Source organism: Macaca mulatta, chromosome 3 (genome assembly GCF_049350105.2).
Source record: "Macaca mulatta isolate MMU2019108-1 chromosome 3, T2T-MMU8v2.0, whole genome shotgun sequence".
NCBI lineage: Eukaryota > Metazoa > Chordata > Mammalia > Primates > Cercopithecidae > Macaca > Macaca mulatta.
Genome location: NC_133408.1, coordinates 75228249 through 75237119, shown reverse-complemented (window position 1 = coordinate 75237119; position 8871 = coordinate 75228249). Strand labels below are relative to the sequence as shown.

The 8871-nt window shown below is 38.1% G+C and overlaps 1 pseudogene; it reads right to left on the bottom strand.

Moving 5' to 3' along the window:
• Positions 1-7036: 7036 nt before the first annotated feature.
• On the bottom strand, positions 7037-7243 carry LOC114677302 (U2 spliceosomal RNA; annotated as a pseudogene).
• Positions 7244-8871: the final 1628 nt, after the last annotated feature.

Below are 8871 nucleotides of genomic sequence, written 5' to 3'. Positions count from 1 at the left end.
AATGCAGAGGGAAAGCTGGGTTGCTCCCTATGGAACAAGACCATAATGCAGGTTCTTATTTCATTCTCAGATAAAATTGAAAGGTGAGAAAAGAGCAACTAGCACTGTGATCCCAGCTTTTCATCAGGTGCCCCATCAACTTTATTGTACTTAATCCTTATTATAGCCATTTTAGAGTGGTAATATTCTTATCTTCAAGGTTAGAAAAATATTGAGAACACTTAACTGCCCTATCCAATTCACAAGACTAATAAGTGGTGGAACTGTTATTTGAACCAATACTTTCCATGTTACAAGTCTGTATCCTTCTTTAAAAATTCTGCCTTTCAGCGGGGCGTGGTGACTCATGCCTGTAATCCCAACACTTTGGGAGGCCGAGGTAGGTGGATCACTTAAGGTCAGGAGTTCGAGACCCGTCTCTACTGAAAACACAAAAAATTAGTCGGGTGTGGTGGCACACACCTGTAGTTGCAGCTACTCGGGAGGCTGAGGAGGAGAATCGCTTGGACCCAGGGGGCGGAGGTTGCAGTGATCCGAGATTGTGCCACTGCACTCCAGCCTGGGTGACACAGCAAGACTCCGTCTTAAAAAAAAAAAAAAAAAAAAAAAAAGCCTTTCTTTCACTCAGAGTCTAAGAATGTATATTTTTGTTGTTCTTAGTGTGCATTAAAATTAATTCTAAAACTGCCATGAGATTCCTGCCTTTCTCAGAAAAATCTAATGGAGAAGTTTAGAACAGCTTCCCTGCTATGAGAAGTAATAGTGATTCACCTTCCTTGTGAAAGACTTTTTGCTGACTCCTCTCTTCAAGTATTTCAATGGCTTCTTAGAAGCCACAAAATTATAGCTTTTAAATTGCCAATGTCACATTAAAAGAATCAGTAGTTCTGGAAATGGCATACCAACATTTTCCCAATAGTTATTGATAATAATTTTATTATTGAAATCGTTTTCTTTGGGAAGATATGAGCCTGTGATTCAATTTAATTATTAGGAACAGTTTTTTCAAGTATATGCATACACACATGAAAACATACACACATGAATAATATTTACATATATTATGGGTCTCATTTTACTATGTTGTGATTATTTGATAAAAGAATATTCTACATGGTGCAGATTTTATTGAAATTGCTTCACTTACTCCCACATGAGAAATTTTCTCTTGAAGTACTCAAAATATTGAAAATTTCTTCAGACATTGCCCCAAAATTATTCAAGCTAACTAATCTATAGATCTCTAGCAAGCACATTTCCTTTAAAAAAAAAAATCACCATTTTTATTTTCTTGTATTCTAATACGTTACAAATTCTCTTTAATTCCTTAAAATCCTTCAGTCTCACAATCTCACTTGAGTTTATCTGAAAGGGCCCTTCTTATTATTGAAAAGTGATGTATCCTGATCCAAAGGTATTGACGAATTTAACATAGAACAGTTCTCTTGAGTTTTCTTAGAATCAGAGTCACTCAAGTTGTGAAGCCACTTCCAGTGCCAGCTGCTATCTACAAAGTTTGAACTCCTTCCACCAGGAAAATAGGGGCTCTTAGGTTACGGACAACACACTGCTTCAATTCATGGACTCAAATTAATAAAATACCTTTCCTTACGTGGAACAGAAATCTATCTGCAGGACCACTCAGTGTGCTATTACTCTTAGCCTTTATAAAATAAAGCTATCCCTGTCTTCAAAAATAACCTTTTCATTTTTAAAGCCAAAATTTATTTGTTTCCTAAATAAGAAAACTCAAGTGGTATTTTTGTATCCTTAAAAACAAAATAATTCTTTTTCAATCTTATTCCTGAAAACATGGCTTTATTTCTGCAATTCTCTTCTTCCTTCTTTTTTTTTTTTTTGAGACGGAGTCTGGCTCTGTCGCCCAGGCTGGAGTGCAGTGGCCGGATCTCAGCTCACTGCAAGCTCCGCCTCCCGGGTTCACGCCATTCTCCTGCCTCAGCCTCCCGCGTAGCTGGGACTACAGGCGCCCGCCACCTCGCCCGGCTAATTTTTTTTTGTATTTTTTAGTAGAGACGGGGTTTCACTGGGTTATCCAGGATGGTCTCGATCTCCTGACCTCATGATCCGCCCGTCTCGGCCTCCCAAAGTGCTGGGATTACAGGCTTGAGCCACCGCGCCCGGCCTTTCCTTCCCTTTCAATAGGGATTCCCTTATACCTATATGCTATTTCTGGATTTCTCAGGTTTTGGCATTTTCGAATGAGTGTAATATTTTCTATGTAATAATATTTAACACTAATGCATGCTATCACTTGAGGGTTTTTTTTTTAACACTTTATGCTTTGTTGTATACATAATATCTATTTTAATTTTCACAAAATTCCTCTGAGAAACCTTTTATTATCACTATATCTAACTAGAAAGGAGAAATTAGAACATGAAACAGTATGATCTGTAATGTATTACAAATGTATCACTATAATAACCTAAGGTCTAGGTTACAATTTACATTTTTGGATTCCCTGTATTGCTGCAGCCAGGACACTAAATCTTTCTACCTCCAGCTCTATCCAATGTTGTAATTTAGGACTCATCTGTACAGGCACTCCAGCTCTGTCCACACCCATGCCAACAGCTCCCTTGATCTATGGATCTGTAAGTGGTACTGTGGTCCAACCTAGGTGAAATGAATCTGGAAGAAGTTTCATATCAACCCTGTAGTGAGCTTAGAGTTTTTTAGTTATGGCATTTTGGGGGCATGTTTAGACAAGAGAATGTACTTTTTACAGGTCTGAAAATTACTTAGAAAATTTCGTAAATTCAGAAGGTATGTCATTTTAAACACAAAGGTCTTTTAAACAGCTTAGTGCTTAGTGCTCACAGCACAATAATGTAAGCAAGTTTGGAAGATATTTGGCTAGCAATCTGTTTAAGAGTAGTTTCTTTTGAAAAACAAGGCTTCATGAAGGTTGTCATTTTAGGAAGACATTTTAACGCAGTATGAAAGTATGAACTCTTCCATTTTATCAAAATAATCTTAAAATTGCTAGGAGGTTAAAAATAATTCAGTGAAAAAAAAAACAGTCTATAACAAAGCTTGTCAGGGCATCGGACTTAGCATTTCTAAGAAAGGCTAAACTCATTTGGTGGATAGTATTCAGTAATGAAGGTCAGGACTCTGGCATTCTCAACAGCAAACATTGCTGCTTCTCCTTCTTGACAGGGATGGGCATAGAACTACGCTAGGAACTTCTTCAAACACTGCTGAGGACTTCACGGCTGAAAGCCAAATATTCAGGTATTTAATAACACTGATTTCTTACCTAGGGTTAAATCCTGTGCGTAAATGATTGGAGTCGGCATTTTCTCTTTTGGTTTCTAAATTGTGTCTTTGTTATTTCTGACTTTGAATTTAGTCCCCCTGGGATTACAAGAGTGTTGAAGCAACGTTGTGACATGTCGGAACACCTTGAAATACATGGACACTTTCAAATCATTAAAGACTCTCAAGGTAAGACACCTACTTGGTAGGATAGTCTTCTCGTCCACCTTGCATCCCATAAGCTAATTTTCACTGGTCCATATACTATAACTTTGGAGGAATAGTTGTCAAAGGCGACAGGGCTATGTTTTCCAGGAGCTACATCAGTTGTTGCTGATCATCGACAGAATTTTCCCTCCTAAGATTGCACACTTCGTGGTCTCCATCATCAGGTGTAGATCACTGGGGCCACCCGCCATACCACTTAGCTGTGAGTTGACCAGAAGCAAGAGCCCTGAGGCAGCCAATACGGAATTCTGGATAAAAAATGGAGAAAATAAACAAAATAGCTGTGAATATTAGAACATTGAAAACCATGCCTAGAAAATAAATAATGAAAAACTTACTGAAAACAAAATGATACTAATAATTGCATGGTAACCTTCGTATCTCAAGCGTGCAAAACATAAATGAAAAGAGAGTTGGGAATCTCAAACTCTAATTTTCAGGTCCAGGTCTCTTGTAGCAATGTGGACTGTTGAGATCTACCAAAAGAAATGTTGACTCAGTAGGTCTTGTATAGAGCATCCCGAGTCACCCTGACACAGGTGGTCCTGATCCTACTCTGACAGGCAGTGAAGATGTGATTGGAGTTTGGTGGTGAAACATAAGGCCAGCAGATATATGGAGGGCATGTCAGTCACTTCACTCACCCTATTTCAAGTGACTGTCTCTTCTCATAAATGACCCTCTCCTCTTTGTGTGCTGGGGCAACTGCTCTATGGAAATGGGGGACAGTGGGCATCCTATTTATGTGTACTTGTCCTTGCACAGTTCTTGAGCTTTATGGGCCGGGGCTGCTCTGATCTGCTCTCTGGGCCTCAGTCAAGTGTGACCAGTGCAACCTTACATCCCGAGCCAAGCAGCTCTCTTGGGGATGCTGCTGATTCATTACATGTTGACTTCAACTGTGCAGGGTCTGGCTGTATATCCTGGGAGTAGTAAAGCATCTTCTGTTGAAGAAGTCCTCTGAACCAGGCAACTTATATGCTATAAAATCTGATATGCACTATTTTCTTCTGAATTATTTTCCAGATATGCTGCATTTGGGGTATCGATTTTGTTTTCAAAGCAACAAAATAATTAAGATGACAGTGAATTGCCAAGCACTTATTTTTTGTTGTTGTTTGTTTGTTGTTGTTGTTGTTTTGTTTTGCTTTGAGACAGAGTCTCGCTCTGTCACCCAGGCTGGAGTGCAGTGATGTGATCTGGGCTCACTGGAACCTCTACCTCCCGGGTTCAAGTGATTCTTCCACCTCTGCCTCCCAAGTAGCTGGGACTACAGGCGCACATCACCATATCTGGTTATTTTTTGCATTTTTAGTAGAGACGGGGTTTCACCATGTTGGCCAGGCTGATCTTGAACTCCTGACCTCAAGAGATCAACCCACCTCAGTCTCCCACAGTGCTGGGATTATAGGCGTGAGCTACCATGCCTGGTCTAAATTTTGGTTTCTATTTTTGTAGTTATAAAAAATATTACTACACTGTTATAAAACAAGTGTCACTTGCATCATAATTTATGGAATGTATTGTGGTGTTCCTAGTGACCTAACATAGCCTTTGCAAAAAGAAAAACGAAACAATGTAAGTAATTTTGAATAAAACATACTCTTGCCATCAAATGAATACCATTTGTAACAGGGGGGCCTCATAGAACATCTCCCAAGCTATTGATTTTCTCAGAATGCCTCCTGAACTCTTAATTCAAACATGATAGAATGCTAGAAACTCTAAATATGCTTTTCAACCAGTGTTGATACAGGGAGACCTATAGGCAATACACACTTTTCAAAGCATTATACAAAAATCACATGTAGTCATCCAAAAGAGTAAACCTAGACCCCAAACTTTTACAACCATATACAAGATTTAACTCAAAATGCATCAAACATCTCAGTTTAAGATCTAAAATGATAAAACTCTTAGGAAAAAATATGGGAGGTAATCTTCATGGCATTTGATTCAGAATCCTTTTTTTTAATTAGATATGACACTTAAAACACTGAAACAAAAAATTAATTAAATTGGACTTTCTAATTAAAAAAAAAAAAACCTTCTACTTATTATGGGATGCTGTCAAAAGAGTGAAAAGACATTCCACAAATAGGAGAAAATATTTGCAAACCATACACAAATGACATGGAATTAATATAATATAGATGGAACTCCTACAACTTAAGAATAACAACAAAAAAACACAACTTAAAAATGAGCAAAAGACTGAATAGACATGACAATAAATACATAAAAATCTGTTCAACATCACTAGTCTTTAGAAAAATAGAGATCAAAACCGTAATAAAAGACTACTTCACATCTGCTAGAATGACTATTACTTAAAAAATATAGAAAATCAGTTTTGGCAGGGAAGTGGAGAAATTGGAATCCTGCTGTATTGCTGGTAGCAATGTCAAATGGGGCAGCTGCTGCAATTTGGTGTTTTCTCAAAAACTTAAACGTCGAATTGCTATGCAATCCAGTGGTTTCACTTCTAGGTATACAGTGGAAGGAATTGAAAACAGGCACTCACACAAACGTGTACACTCGTGTTCATAGCAGCATTATTCACAGTAGCCTAAGAGTGGAGATAGCCCCGGTTTCCTCCAGCAGACAGTTGGATGGATACATGCAGTGTGGTGTACGCATGCAATGAATACTTTTTCCTTTTAAAAGCAGTGATGTTCTGATACATGCTCCAACACTGATGAATCTTGAGAACATTGTGCTGGGTAAAATAAGTTACACACAAAAGCATGTGTTTTGTACGGTTTGACTTCTGTCAGCACCTAGATTGGGTGAATTCCTAGAGACAGAAGCAGAATGGAGGTTGCAGGGGCCAAGGGAAAGGGGAAAGGGGAGGTATCATTCCTTGGTGGGGGCTTTTGTTTGGGATGTGAAAGTGTTCTGGAGATGGATTGTGGTGGTGATTGTGCAACATTGTGGGTGTGTTTGGTGTTACTGAATTGTATACTTGAAAATGGTTAGGATTCTAAATTTTATGTGGTTTTACCAAACTAAAAGAAAATGTCAGAAAACTTACATTGATATTCTGAATATGATTCACAGAACATCACAATCTCACCCAGATACTGAAAGAAAATTTGTGCACCAAGTGCAGGCAAATAGAAAATGTGTGTGGACAGTGACTTTCATGAGGAGAGGCTTTGCTGTGCCCACTTATTAGGAGCCATTCTCTATTGTTTACTGCACTCGTCCTTAAACTGCTTCCACTATGACTTTCTGATAGAACCTTTGTTTTTGCCCAGTATTATAAAATGAGCTACATAAAGGCAGAGCAAATGCTAAAGGAAACTGTCCAGAAGGAAGGACAGTAGTAAGGGGAGAGACGTTATTGCAAACAAGCACCTGGTAACAGCTGTGTGAGTTGGTAAGTGAAAAGGAGCTCATACGCAAAGTCGGTTACACCTCAGCATGTCAGTTTGCTGCTTAGGTGTGGGCTTTTTCTGTGTTTGTTGTGCCACTCACTGTTAACTGGTTATGTGTATCTAACATTCCTCATTTCAGTTTATGGAAAATCATTACCCAATTGCCAGTTTTATGCAGAACATCTGATTAGCAGGAGCAAATGGTCAAAGTTAAGCATGGTGTATTATTTTCAACCATCTCCCTGCTCCAAAAATCCACTTCATATATTGTCCTGGGATAAAGGACATACCAGATATTAAACTGATAAAAACAGATCCTACACTTGGTCTTAACCAAAAGACCTAGAAGGGATTCTCTTCTTTAATCTCTTGCTCCTCAGACTGGGTGGGAGAGATTTTGTCTTAACATTCCTTAGCTTTGCTGAAGCAAGTCCTTACACATGCATTCTTCATTAGCCTTATATTCATTATATTCTGATCCGGTTTTTTATGCATGAAAAAGAGAAGTAGGTTCTAAATAGTTTGTTTTCAACTCATTTTTCTAATAATCAATTGTATCAATTCAATTCTCTCTAAAATCATTTGTTAAGAATTTGAGACAATGGACTGGAATAAAAAAGGAACTTCAGTATTCCAAAAAAAGGTAATATGAATTTGCTCTGATCTATGTCCATTTTTGGACTTATTCCCCTTTGCTTTTTGGAAATTCTCTATGTTAGCATACAGCATATTTTGCTGCAAAGGTTTGCATACCTAAAATTCAACCTGGAATGCCAACTCCTTCTTTTCTGGAAAAGGCTTATTTGTGTTTATTTAACTGACTCTGGTCAGTGATAGCCTAATTAACTCTAAATTTTTTTCTCTCCTGCTTCTTTTTTTTTTACTTTCAGGATGATTCTGTGGGAAACAAAACAAAACAAAACAACAATATCTAAGTTTCAGGGGGGAAAAGGTAGGGTGTCTGAATAGCTGAATGTGTATCTGTCATTGTCCAAGTCTCTGATATTCTGTAGTGCACATCTAGATCTATGTTGACATGCTTAAATTCTTTTGTTTCACTTTTCTTCATAAATGACATTCTGATTTGGCTCATTCATATCCTATAGCTAAGTTTGGGAGAGATATTCACATTGTTAGATATGTAGGGAGATCTACAACGACTCCTAACATCTTCCCTTGTTTTAGGCCAAAGTTTACACTATCAAGTACATTATTTACAATGTGCTTTTTTTGGGTGTTTCCTTATTTAATTGAAGATATATATTTTAGTGTCTTAGTTGATTCATGCTGCTCTAACGAAATTCCTTAGATTGGGTAATTATAAATAATAGAAATGCATTGCTTATAATTCTGGAGGCTGAGAAGCTCAAGATCAAGGTGCCAGCGGATCTGGTGCTCAGTGAGAGCTCCCTGCTTCACAGATGGTGCCTTGTTCCTGTGTCCTCACCTGGCAGAAAGAGTGAATGTTGTGTCCTCACGTGACTGGAGGGCAAAAAGTGACAAACTTGCTCCATCACACCCTTTTATAGGAGCACTACTCTCATCCCGAGTGCAGAGCCTTCATGGGCTAAGCACCTTCTAACGGTCTCACTTTTAATACCATCGCACTGGGGGTTAAGTTGCAACATGAATTTTGAAAGGGACACAAAAACTCACAGTGATATATTTTTGTTTTGGTGATTTTTAAGGGAAGTCAGTCATAGGTAAAAATGGTTTGATTTGCTCAACCTTTCTTGAAAGTATCACATTTTTTAATGAAGTGTTTGCAAATAGTAGCACATGAATAGTTACGCAGAATCTAATTCTTGATGATTTTTTTTCTCTAGAATTCACAAAATTGTGACTAAGGCCTTAGTTCCCCCACAGCCTGGTTCATCTTTCAGTTTCATTCAAGATGGACTGTATGGAAATATGAATGAGCAATGTCCATATCACCTTTTAGTTTTTCAAAAGTTGTGCAGCTAACCTCACATCTGCTCAT